General features: G+C 43.2%; 1 long non-coding RNA gene across 1 annotated transcript in view; it reads right to left on the bottom strand.

Annotated features, from left to right (window-relative positions):
* LOC112923672 (uncharacterized) overlaps positions 1–11662 on the bottom strand; it is a 68192-nt gene extending 56530 nt beyond the window's left edge. The window contains exon 1 of the long non-coding RNA XR_011999877.1: positions 11006–11662. This is a non-coding gene — a long non-coding RNA (uncharacterized lncRNA). The remainder of the gene's footprint in view (positions 1–11005) is intronic.
* Positions 11663–12215: the final 553 nt, after the last annotated feature.

Raw genomic sequence — 12215 nt, 5'->3', positions numbered from 1 at the left:
ATATCCTGCCAGCCCTTTCTGGCCTGCCAGGTCTCTGTGGAGAGGTCTGCTGTTACCCTAATATTCCTCCCCATAAAAGTCAGGGACTTTTTTTCTCTTGCTGCTTTAAGGATCTTCTCCTTATCTTTGGAATTTGCAAGCTTCACTATTAAATGTCGAGGTGTTGAACGGTTTTTGTTGATTTTAGGGGGGGATCTCTCTATTTCCTGGATCTGAATGCCTGTTTCCCTTCCCAGATTAGGAAAGTTTTCAGCTAGGATTTGTTCAAATACATATTCTGGCCCTCTGTCCCTTTCGGCGCCCTCAGGAACCCCAATTAAACGTAGGTTTTTCTTCCTCAGGCTATCATTTATTTCCCTTAATCTATCCTCATGGTCTTTTAATTGCCTGTCTCTTTTTTCCTCAGTTTCCCTCTTTGCCATCAACTTGTCTTCTATGTCACTCACTCGTTCTTCCACCTCGTCAAGCCTCGTCGTTAGGACTTCTAGTTTGGATTGCATCTCATTTAATTGATTTTTAATTTCTGCCTGATTGGATCTAAATTCTGCAGTCATGAAGTCTCTTGAGTCCTTTATGGTTTTTTCTAGAGCCACCAGTAGCTGTAAAATAGTGCTTCTGAATTGGCTTTCTGACATTGAATTGTAATCCATATTTTGTAACTCTGTGGGAGAGTGGGCTGTTTCTGATTCTTTTTTTTGAGGTGAGGTTTTCCTTCTAGTCATTTTGCTCAGTGCAGAGTGGCCAAAAACAAGTTGTATTGGGAAAAGGAGAAAAAGAGAGAGAAGGAAATAAAAGAGAAAAAGAAAAAAGAGAAAGAAGAAAAAATAGGGGAAAAAGAGAAGAAAAAGAAAGAAAAAGAAAGAAAGGAGAAAAAAGAAAAAAAAGGGGGGGTGGGGGAAGCAATCAGAAATCAAGAAGAAAGAAAAAAAAAGCACAAAACAAAACAAAAAAAAAAACAAAAACAAAAAAACAAAAAACAAAAAAAAAAAACCACGAGGGAGTATCTTCCGATTCTGTGTACTTTAAGTCCCTTGACTTCCCTTGGAACTGGTCCGTGTCGCTGGTCTTCTGGGGGAGGGGCCTGCTGTGCTGATTCTCAGGTGTGAGCACTTGGGGGAGCTGCTCTGCCCCTGCCTGGTGCAGGGCTCAGTGGGGGTTGTTCACCCCGTGAGGCCCCGGGAGGAAGCCACAGTGGCCGGGGCAGCTCTGGGACCCTGGAGTCAGCTCCCGCAGTAGCTCCGGGGCTCTCCGTCTGCAGGGCCTGGGGGCTCCGGGGCGGGGCCGCTGATCTGCTCAGCTCCAGGCAGGAGCGCCCTTGCTGTCCTGGGCCCTCCCGGCCTCTGCCTGTCCCGGGGGAGGCCGGATCCTGGGCTGTGTCCCGGCGCCCTGTGCTCCGGGGCCTGCGCTGTTGGATTTGCGCTCCTGGCGGTGCAGCCCCCTCCGCGGAGCCGCCGCCCGAGCCCCTCCGAGCTGCTCCGGGTCCCGCCGAGCGCTGCAGCCCTTAGGGAGCTCGGCGCACTCTCCGGGGCGCAGTTCCTCTGTTACTGTCCCCGGGAGCCCGAGGGCATCCCCGCCTTTCTGGGGATCCTGCTCCAATTCCCCGGGAGGCCTTTCCCCTGGGAAGGTCGGTGCAGCTCCTGCTCCTCCGGGACGGGGCTCTCCTGTCCTGGGGACACTCGCCCCGGCCTCAGCCCGGCTCCTCGCGGGGCCCCTCCCCCTTGGAGGCCTTTTGTGTCTTTATTTCTTTTTCCCCGTCTTCCTACCTTGATAGAAGCGCGAACTCTTCTCACTGGAGCGTTCCAGCTGGTCTCTCTTTAAATCTCAGGCCGAATTCGTAGATTTTCAGGATGATTGGATGGTTTTCTAGGTAATTTGTTGAGGACAAGTGACTTGGAGACCCTACTCCTCCGCCATCTTGCCCCTCCCTCCTATTGCTATTACTGCTACTGTTACTACAATAATTACGATTACTATCACTACCATTACTATTAATGTCCAGGCATGGCAAATGCTTTCTTTACAATAAATATGCAACATGGACTTATGTATCTTCAAAAAGGAGTAGCTAAGAGCAAATTTCCAGGTCATCCTGGGTTTGCCTGGCAATAATACTTCCTCATCTGGATCTTTTCTTTGGGTTATTGCCATCCTTTTGCTACTGCTCAGGCTTGGACAAAGTGGCTGTCGTTGCCCGGAACTCTCTGAGGTAGCAGCAACTCTGCTTGCTTCACTAATCCTTGTCAGTGACAAATACTCCTCAAATCCATTCCCAATGGCCCTTTGAAGTGGACAAACAACTCCACAACCATGAAATATCATGTTTTATATGGAAGGCACTGTGTCAAGTGTCATCAGTGGCTCACAGTGGGGCTACTGATTTCAGACTAATTCAGATAGTTTGGGGATAACAGTAAGAACTAACATTTACCTAGTGCTTATCAGCTCTTATGCTTTTTCGAGGCACTAAACACAAATTGACATATTTAACCCATCACTAAACTTTATGAGGTGGTTCCTATTATTAACCACACTTTACAAATGAGAACACTGACACTTTTCAAGATAACACAGTAAGTGAGAGAGCTGTGATTTGAACTCAGGCAGTCTAACTCCATGGAAAATGCTGTCAGCCACCACGAACCAACACACTGGCTTCACTTTACACAGCATTCAAAGGAGATCAAGGCCTAGTGAAGACAGCTGCCCATAGTAGTTGCTCAGTAAATGCTAGACCAGCCAATAAATGAATTGAGTGGAAGAATGAGAATAACCTAACAATGTCATTTGTGTGAGTGAAGAAAGAAGGAAGCATTTGGAGTGTTTCTAGACCAAAGGGACAACGCAGTTATTGTTAAAACAGATTGGCAAGGGAGTTATGGAGGTCAAGAAGAAACTGATGAGAAGAGATGTGTAGATACCTACTTTGTTTTCACATTCTCAGGATTTTCCTGGGCTCCCTGGGTTGACTGGTTGGCTGGGCAAGAGGAAGGCAAGAGGACTTCTGGATACATGACATGTCCCTGGACCTTATGTGGAATGGCACATGATATATATACATGTAGATATATCCACAACAAATCAGCACCTTTCTCTGGAGAGTGACTTGTTTGCTTCTCTTAAGTATAAAAATTGTGTGCCATAGAATTTTAGTGCAGAAAAACTCCTGAAAGCTCAACCCCATTCATTTTACTGATTAGGAAAGTGAGTCCCAAAGGGTCAAGTAATTTGACAAGGCCACAGAAACTAGCGAGGGGCAAATTGCCCTGATTCTCCAGGCACTAAACCACACCTTTAATTATGGTTTGTTTGCTTGCCCTGATCTGGTGACAGTACCTTGTATTGACTTAAATGCTTGGTGTTTTAGATAAAAGGGTTGGCTTGAACCAGAGCCACAGGCACATTTTGCCTTTTATAACACTGGATACAACAAAGATCTAATTAGCTAATTAATCTGTACTGCATTCCCTTGATACAAGGTCATACAACTTTCATCCTTAAGATGGACAAACTAAGGTAGTTTACATTTTCCTTCATTTAATATTTAAAACCTCTTTGTAAGAGGAAGCAGCCCCAAAGAATTCTATTTGCACTTATATTAATATCACTTAATTAAAAACATTTTTCAGCATAACAAATAGAACTACCTTAGGTATAACATATATTCTTCTAGCAGCAAAATTTTGCCTCTTTACACAGTTAACAAATGTGAGCATCATAAGATTGTAATAAATTATTTAGAGGGTATTTACTTTTAATTATTATTTTCTCAATAAATTCTCCAATTCAATTTCAAATAAAGTAAGATGACTTAGTTACATACAAATGTTTCACACTGGACTCATTTTGGCTTTCTGGAACTGACTATATTACTTTATTAAAAATTTCTTTTGCTTTTAATAAGGTAGAAAGGGAAAGACCACTGTGTCATTTAATCACTCACTCTGTCCTGCCTTGCATGTTAACTTCTTCACAATTGTACTTTACCACATTTCCTCTTCCTGAATAGAAAATATCAAATCTTTTCTTCGAATCTTTAATTATTACTCCTATATGATATGAAACAATGACTAAAGTAACTCATGTCTGGAGCCAATTTGATGTATGACAATAAAAATTTCTTGTCAAATTCCAGTGTGATCTGGGTGATTCAGGTATATACATATCTCTTACTGATTTTTACTACTTTGGCAATTCAGCACTACTCATCTTTGGGTTTTCTCTGGCTTGAAAGGAAAAAAAAATGCTGTTTCTATTCTGTCACCAAACATTTTTATTTATAAGTGACCATTTTGTTGAAGCCATATAGATTCTGTAGTATTATAATCTAGGTAATCTAATTCTAATAACCTTTGAATTGTGGATGGGCACATTTTTATTGGTTCAGTGGCTGACAAATATAACCTGATCCCAAGATTTTGTCTATTCCCTTTCTTTGTTTCCTCTTCCATTATTCTTCTATTTGATTCTTCTAGGATTGATAGGAATTAGCACAAGAAAATGGAACTTAAGTATCTAGTCTGAAGTCCCTTTCTTTCTTTGTAGAGCTCAGCAGAGAAAAATGTAGCTCCAGGAATCTCTTCCTTTTGTGACCTCAATATGGAGCCACTATTATTTTTCCATTTTATAGATGGAGATATTAAGACAGAATCAGCCTGGGGACATGCTTCAGGTTATGAAGTGAATCAAGGCTGTGGTCAAGTGGAGTAAAACACAGGAATGAAAGTTGGTTACATAAATAAACTCATGGACACATACACAGTATTAACTGGAAATGCTAATAAAACTCAAGGAGAGTTTAAGTTGTGGATGATAGAGCATTAGTAGGAATTTAAGGACATTTAGGAGTTGTTTCTAAGCTTATGAAGCCATGATTATGGAGGAAGTTGGAACTCTTTCCTACAGAATGTCTCTTGGTACTATTGTCAGACAGTTGGTCTAAGCCAGTGTGGCAATTCTTATTTTGTTATGTTTCCCAAAACCCCTTTTGGTGTCTTATCTACTGGAGCGTTCATTTGAGACAAACAGCTTATGTACTCTTTCTAGCCAAGCAGAAACCAGAATGAATGAGAACATTGCCTAAGAAAATCTGTCCTCCTGATTTCCCACATGAAACCGGCTGGAGAGTCCCTGTTCCCCTGACAGAGCCTTCTGCAGCTCCACCAATACTTGTCAACTGCCTGGCCTATCATGGGGATGGTGGCAGCTGTTGTTTCCAGTTCTTCAAAATAAAAACTGCAAATAAGTATAGTTAAAAAGTGTGTCCATCCTAGTTCATCTTCCCAGCTGTTTTCCTGGTGGAATGAGATTAGTGGTGTACTTGACTGAAATCCAGACTTGCCTAGTCAGTGGCTTCACTTATTTTTATTTATCTATGTTCTTACTTACATGGCTTTTCTTATTTTCCTAAACATTTACTATATACTAAGGAGTGCACAAAAAGCTTTATATTATGTCTTAGTCAATTCAGGCTGCTATAACAAGATACCATAAATTGGTTGGATTACAGAGGAGTTTACTTTTCATAGTACTAGAAGCTGGAAGGTTCGAGATCAGTGTGTCAGCAGCTTCAGTGTCTGGTGAAGATTCTCTTCCTGGTTTGCAGACAGCTGTCTTCTTACTGTATCCTCATATGGTAGAGAGCGTAAGCCCTAGTTTCTTTCTTGTCTCATAAGGTGTCCTCATAGGATGACCTTATAAGCTAATCTCATTGTGGGGGCTCCACTGTCATGACCTTATCTAAAGCTAATTACCTCCTAAAGGCCCCATGTGTTAATGTCATCAAACTGGGAATTAGGACTTCAACATATGGATTTTTTTTGAGACACAAACATGCAGGTCATAAAACATGTAACATTTAATCTTAAACAGCCCTAGAGAATGGAGGTTATTACCCATAGATCACAATACTAGGTTTAAGTGACTGGTGGAGGTCACCCAGTTGGGTGGCATCCTCAGATCTGGCTGACTCTAGGTCCTTTGTTTCTAGTCAGGATGCCCCATGCTCCCAGCAGAGGACTTTACTCAATAGTCTATAGCCTTGCAGAAGTGAACCTCTTTGGTGGTCTTTGCGGATGCATCACCTTGAAGATGAGTTCTTAAAGGACCACTGGCTCTTAGTTTTTGTACGTTTCCTAGAACTAGTGGTGATGGCTTAGGCTTTCTATGGGCTCAATTTTCTTTTTCTTTTTTTTTTCAATTTTCATGTACATATTTTGGCTTCAGTGAGTACTAATCTAGCCCCAGACTTCCTGGTTTGCATATTATGCGTGTGTGTGTGTATGTACGTATGTGTGTGTTCTCTGGCTTGGAGAGTTAGCAATTACTGATAGGGTTTCCCTCATCTTCTTTTTAGAAAGACTTCTTAGTGTTCCTTTATTCGAAGGTCAAATTGAGTATGGTAGTTCTCCTAGGGATCTTTTTCTCTTAATTCAGTGAAGATGAGTGACACATTTTAGAAAACAATGGGAAAAACTATCAACACTAATCTCTAAACACCTATACACAAGCATTTGAAGAATATATACAACATAGATGGAGATGCATTTTCAGAGCACAGATTGATTATCTGAAGCAAGGTAGACTGTTTCTTGTTGGCATTTCTGCGACTTACTTCTGAGCCTTTAATTATGCATATGAGCCTCATGGTCGGTCATTCCCTTTGGCTCTGGTTAGGCTCTCCTTCATCTGTATAGTCACTCTGTTTCCTAGACAAGTCTTGCCTGAAGGTGGGAGGCTTTGCTCTGTCGTGCCACAATTCCTGCCTGGAATATAGGCTATCTGGTGTTTTGTTCTCACCTTTCCTGGATTACATACTCTCCATTTGCAGTGACACTTGGCTTGTTTACTCACGGAGCTGGAGCAGTGGCTGGGCTTGCTTTTTCTTAAGGTTCTGTAGCCACTGTGAAGATCCATCCTGAGAGGCTCTTCACCCCAGTTCAGCTTCCTGTCAGTGTAAGCAAAGCCTGCTTTTCTTCTGACTTAAGAACTTTGCATCCCCTGCTGTATTTCTTACTTTGTTCCTTCTTCAGTCCTAAGGCATATGTCTTACGCTCCTTTACAGACCTGGGATTATTGAGAGAACTCTGCCATGTTACCAATCATTCCATTTCCCTAGTTACTCTTGGGGATTCACCCAACCAGAGGAATAGGTAACAACTGGAAAATGTCTCACACATACAGTGGCAATAATAAAAATACAAGGGAAAGAATATATGTTTTCTGTATGCCTTTCTCATATTGGAGATATGAGACATAAGATACAAAATAGGAACCTTAAATAATAATGAGTTTTTGGGAAAGCAAACTTTTTTTCTCTCCTTAGGATGTCCCCCATTCTAGGCTTCAGTCTCATTATGGATGTCTTATAATGATGGGTGTCAGTTATGATGCTTTGGCTTCCAAGGAACTGAGAATAACTCTGACTCTAAAGCAAATAAGGGGCATAGTAGGGGTTGGGAGATCATGTCTGGAAAATGAACAAGAATCAGAGAGTCAAGAAACAAGAGAAGCTGGTTATGCCTCTGTGTGGTTGTGCTGCTGCTATGAGTACATTTAGCCAACTCTATCTTTGCTTCACTTGTTCAAAATTCAGGTGAGTGAGAGCATCTGACACACTGAGCCTTGTATGCTGGCATTGCCTATTAGGGAATGGGGAAAGGAAGGATTGAGTCTCTCTAGCTTTCTCTGTGGGAGCTTGTGGAAACCCTCTAAGACTATGCTCAAGGAGTTAGGTACTCCTTAAAAACCAGGAAAGGGGCAGGTTGGACACTAGACTGGCATTTAAAAAAACCCTGCAAAGGGCACCTGGGTGGCTCAGTCAGTTAAGCGACCAACTCCTGATTTTGCTCAGGTCACAGTCTCTGGGTTGTGGGATCCAGCTCCACACCCAGCAGGGAGTCTGCTTGAGATTCTATTCTCTCTCTTGCCCCTTGCTCTCATGAGCATTCTCTCTTTCTCTCTCTGATAAATAAATCTTTTTTTAAAAAACCCACAAAAACATAAAAAACACAAAGAAGACAAAGCACTACAATGGAAAAAAAAAATCCAATGGCCAGTCCAGTGTATTTCCTCAGTACTGTTTTCTAGAAATATCAATTAGTATTCTTAACAGTGTTCTGAATCTCTAGAGCCGTCCCTTTTGTTCTCTTTCTTAAACACACACTTTTTAGGGTAGCAATTGCCTTAATATCAACGTTTTATACTGAGACTATACAGTCACTGCGAAAGCGTATAGTCAGAATTGGATTCAGAAGATTGATGTTCTCTTCAGGCTGCAGACCATCTGATTACTGGATCTCCTCTGGGCAATGAAGCTGCCTCCTTTTTCTCCTCTCTCGACCGTCAAGCTTGCACCACAGTAATAATATTTAATAAGAGCAGCAGTAAAACTATGTCATTGCTTCTCTGATGGTCAGAATGGAATGCAGCTCCAAATAAAACAGGAGTGATTGTCATACAGATAATACAGTTGTTTTAGTTCTTTCACCTTGAGAAAGGATGAGGTAGCCTGAATGTTGATTGATGCTTGTCTCTCACAGCCTGCTGGAATAATACACTGGGTGTTTGGGTGAAATTGTGAGGTGCACTTGATCATGTATTAAACATTCGTGAGCTATTTGCTGCGGCACATTCTGACTGGATCTTGAAAAAACAGCTTGCTAGTTCAGGATAAAGGAAATAAAGCCTTTGTATTTTTGCCTGCTGAACCTATATCAGGCGACTCTTTCTGAGTCTTTCCAAGCACTTTGCCACATTCATCTGCCTTTTTCACATGTCATCCCAGAATAATGTAGAGTATGTAATACAGAGGAACCTCATTTAAAGGAAACACCTTTGTATAGAAACCTGAATTTACGAAACAGAAAAATTGTGGTGAGGTTACTTACATTAGAAAATAATTTTCTTTTTGGTTTTACAAAAGGAATCACATTAGGATTTCTTTTAAATACCAGAGTCCCTTATTCTATTTGGTTTGTGATTGAGACTCTCTCTCAGAAATACATTCATTATGAAAACAAGCTATGTTTTATGCCATCCATTTTATAACCGAAGAACTGGCAATAATACAGAAAAAAAATCATAGAAACTGTCTGTAGCTCTAGAGAGGATCCGGGATACCTGATTTTCATTTCCTTACTCTCCTAGAAAGAGAATAGCTTCCACTGAAATAAAAACTGTTACTTTTCTGTCCAAAAACCTGGAAGATTCCTGCATTGTCACGACATAATGGTAAGGTCATTCTACTATTAATTGTGACATTTTCAAACTACACTGTGAATAAGATATCACATTGGTGATTTGGATTTTCTGCTTTGGAAAGAGGAATTTTAGCAAGTATGACTACTAAGGATAAAATACATTCCAAGGAAATGCTGTCTTCAGATACCATAGTTTCTAACTCAGGGAAAGATATTTCACTGTAACTTTTCTGGGCCTTAGTTTCTTCACCCACAAAATAAAATAAAAAAAAATTGAGATATACTTGATATATAACATTATTTTAGTTTTGGGTATATTACTAATGATTTCATATTTGTGTATATTGTGATCACCATGGTAAATCTAGTTAACATCCAAAATGAAGGTTTTGAACTAGATTATCTCAGAGGCTTTTTATAGCTCCCAAATTTGCTACTTAGTTCTTTTTTTTTAATTTTAAAAATTTATTTATTTTTATTTATGATAGTCACACAGAGAGAGAGAGAGAGAGAGAGAGAGAGGCAGAGGTACCTCTACACAGGTAGAGGGAGAAGCAGGCTCAATGCACCGGGAGCCTGATGTGGGACTCGATACCGGGTCTTCAGGATTGTGCCCTGGGCCAAAGGCAGGTGCCAAACCGCTGCGCCACCCAGGGATCCCTACTTAGTTCTTTATAAGAGTAACTAATATAAATTCTATGATTCTAAGATCCTATCCTCTTTCCTTTGCTTAATTCAAATCCTACATTAAATCACTGGTCGATCTATTCTATGCTTTTTTTTTTTTTTTTAAAGATTTTATTTACCTATTTATGAGAGACACAGAGAGAGGGGCAGAGACCTAGGGAGGGAAAAGCAGGCTCCCCATAGGGAGCCCGATGTGGGATTTGATTCCTGGACTGGGATCATGCCCTGAGCTGAAGGCAGATGCTCAACCGCTGAGCCACCCAGGCATCCCTATCTTCTTATAAATATTCTTAGTGTTTTTCAAGTCTGTGTTCAGACTTATAGCTAGTTAGAGGTATGAAGGACAGTGCAAAAGAATGTTAGATGCACCCAGATACTGTTTTTTATTTTAATGAGGAACAAAATTATATATATATATATATATATATATTTTTTTTTTTTTTTGAGAGAGAGAGAGAGAGACTTGCACACAAGTGCATGAGGTAGGGAGGGGCAAAGGTAGGGAGAGAGACTCCTAAGTCGGCTCCACTCCCAGCATGGGGCCCCAACTGGGGCTGGATCTTGACCCTGAGACCATGACCTGAGTGGAAATCAAGAGTCACAGGCTTAACCAACTGAGCCATCCAGGCACCCCCAAATCTCAGATTCTTACACAGTTAAGGTCAAAAAGAGTAAAAATGTAAGGGAGGAAAACTTAAAGAGCCAATGAGCAGAAATTCGCCTCTGGTTCATCATTACCATGAATAAGCCTAGGGTCTAGGGTGTTAAAGTGAGATCACCTGGTTAAGCGAGACAATGAAACCTGGACATGGAAGCAACAGCACCTTACAGAAATGCTGCTCATGGAAGCCAGGCGATGGTCAGTTGTGAATCCTGAAGATCAATTTTAGCCAAGTAACATCAACATAGGATATTCCACACAGCCTTGTGCAGGGACTCCTGATGCAAACCACCCAGACTTAGACCAGACTTCACAGGTTAGAGGCATAGTCCTCCACAAGACTGTACACACCACCTACAGTCTCAGGGGTTCTCAGGCCAGGCTACAATGGCCAATTGGCTACAAATTTGGGATAATCTCCTAGAATGACTCACAGAACACAGGTACGTGTTATACTTACGATCACTGTTGTATTACAGCCAAGAGGTCAGACACCTCAGAATCAAAGGGCCTCAAAGCATGAGATGTCCTTTCCGGGTGGAGTCCGAATGCACCAAACTCTCAGCTCCTCAATGTGTAACAATGCAGAGTACTGCCGACCAGGGCAGTTCACCCGAGATACAGTCTTCGAATTTTTCCTGGGGCTTCCCTAACGAGGCACGGAAGACACTTCTTTTACTCCGGAAGTTCCAAGGATTTACAGGCTCCCTTCCAGGAACTCAGGACAAAGGCCATCCACATTTCTTGTAACAGGACACCTTGCTTTTGTTCCGTAGTTTGCACGGATCAACAAGGTGCTGGTTCTACCTTTGCCCGACGGGAGCTTCCGGAGTGGGTGAGGTCATTCTTTGGGTTAGAGACGGAGTCACACACCTGCACAGGCGCAGGCGCGGGCCGCCTCGGGTCGCTCGGTCGCGGAGCCCCTGCTTCCTCCCGCACCCCGGCCACACATGCGCAGTTCACTGCCAGGCGCCCAAACGAAGCCCTGGGGCGAGCCCCGGCAGCACTGCGGCCCCGACGGCTGTGCGGGGTGTGCGGGGTGCGCGGAGTAGAGAGGGGTCTGTCAGGACTGGGTCTACCTGCCACGAACCGGAACCCACGCCGGCTAAAGGCAGGGCTGCGCGTCTCACAGTTGGCAGGTTCCTTATCCCCCGGACCACCCGGGGCAGCCTGGGAAAAACTCCTGCGATCTCGCGAGATTGGCTTGCCTCTGGCGAGAGTAGACGGCAACGTCCTGGGCCTGCTTCCGGTCGGCCTCCCAGAAGCCCCAGCTGGGGGCAACATCCGGTGCCAGGATGCTCCTGTCCAGGTGTTGGAACTTGGCCTTACTTCTCCCCTTCGCGCTTAGCCTAAGCCACGAGGTGAATGCCCCAAAGGCGTCCGCCATTTCCTGCTTCCCTTCCTGGGAAAGCTCATTGTACTCACCAGACCAGGCCCCGGGGACACCCGCATGGCGTCACAGGAGAACGTTTCCTGGTTGAGGGGCTTCAATGGGGAGGCCAGCTGCCCCGCTGCAGAGTGCTCGCGCTTGGGCTGCCCTGAGGCTGTGCTTCGTGGAAAGGCTCTAGGGACAACTTTTGGGCCTCCGGCTACTGCCAGGCCCTGCGGGGGTGAGTCGGGGGCATGGGGGTGGGGTGGGGTGGACAACAGGCCCCTAGGGCGACGGAACG

This window comes from Vulpes vulpes, chromosome 2 (genome assembly GCF_048418805.1).
Source record: "Vulpes vulpes isolate BD-2025 chromosome 2, VulVul3, whole genome shotgun sequence".
In the NCBI taxonomy this organism is placed as follows: Eukaryota; Metazoa; Chordata; class Mammalia; order Carnivora; family Canidae; genus Vulpes; species Vulpes vulpes.
This window is presented reverse-complemented; position numbering and strand designations above follow the sequence as displayed.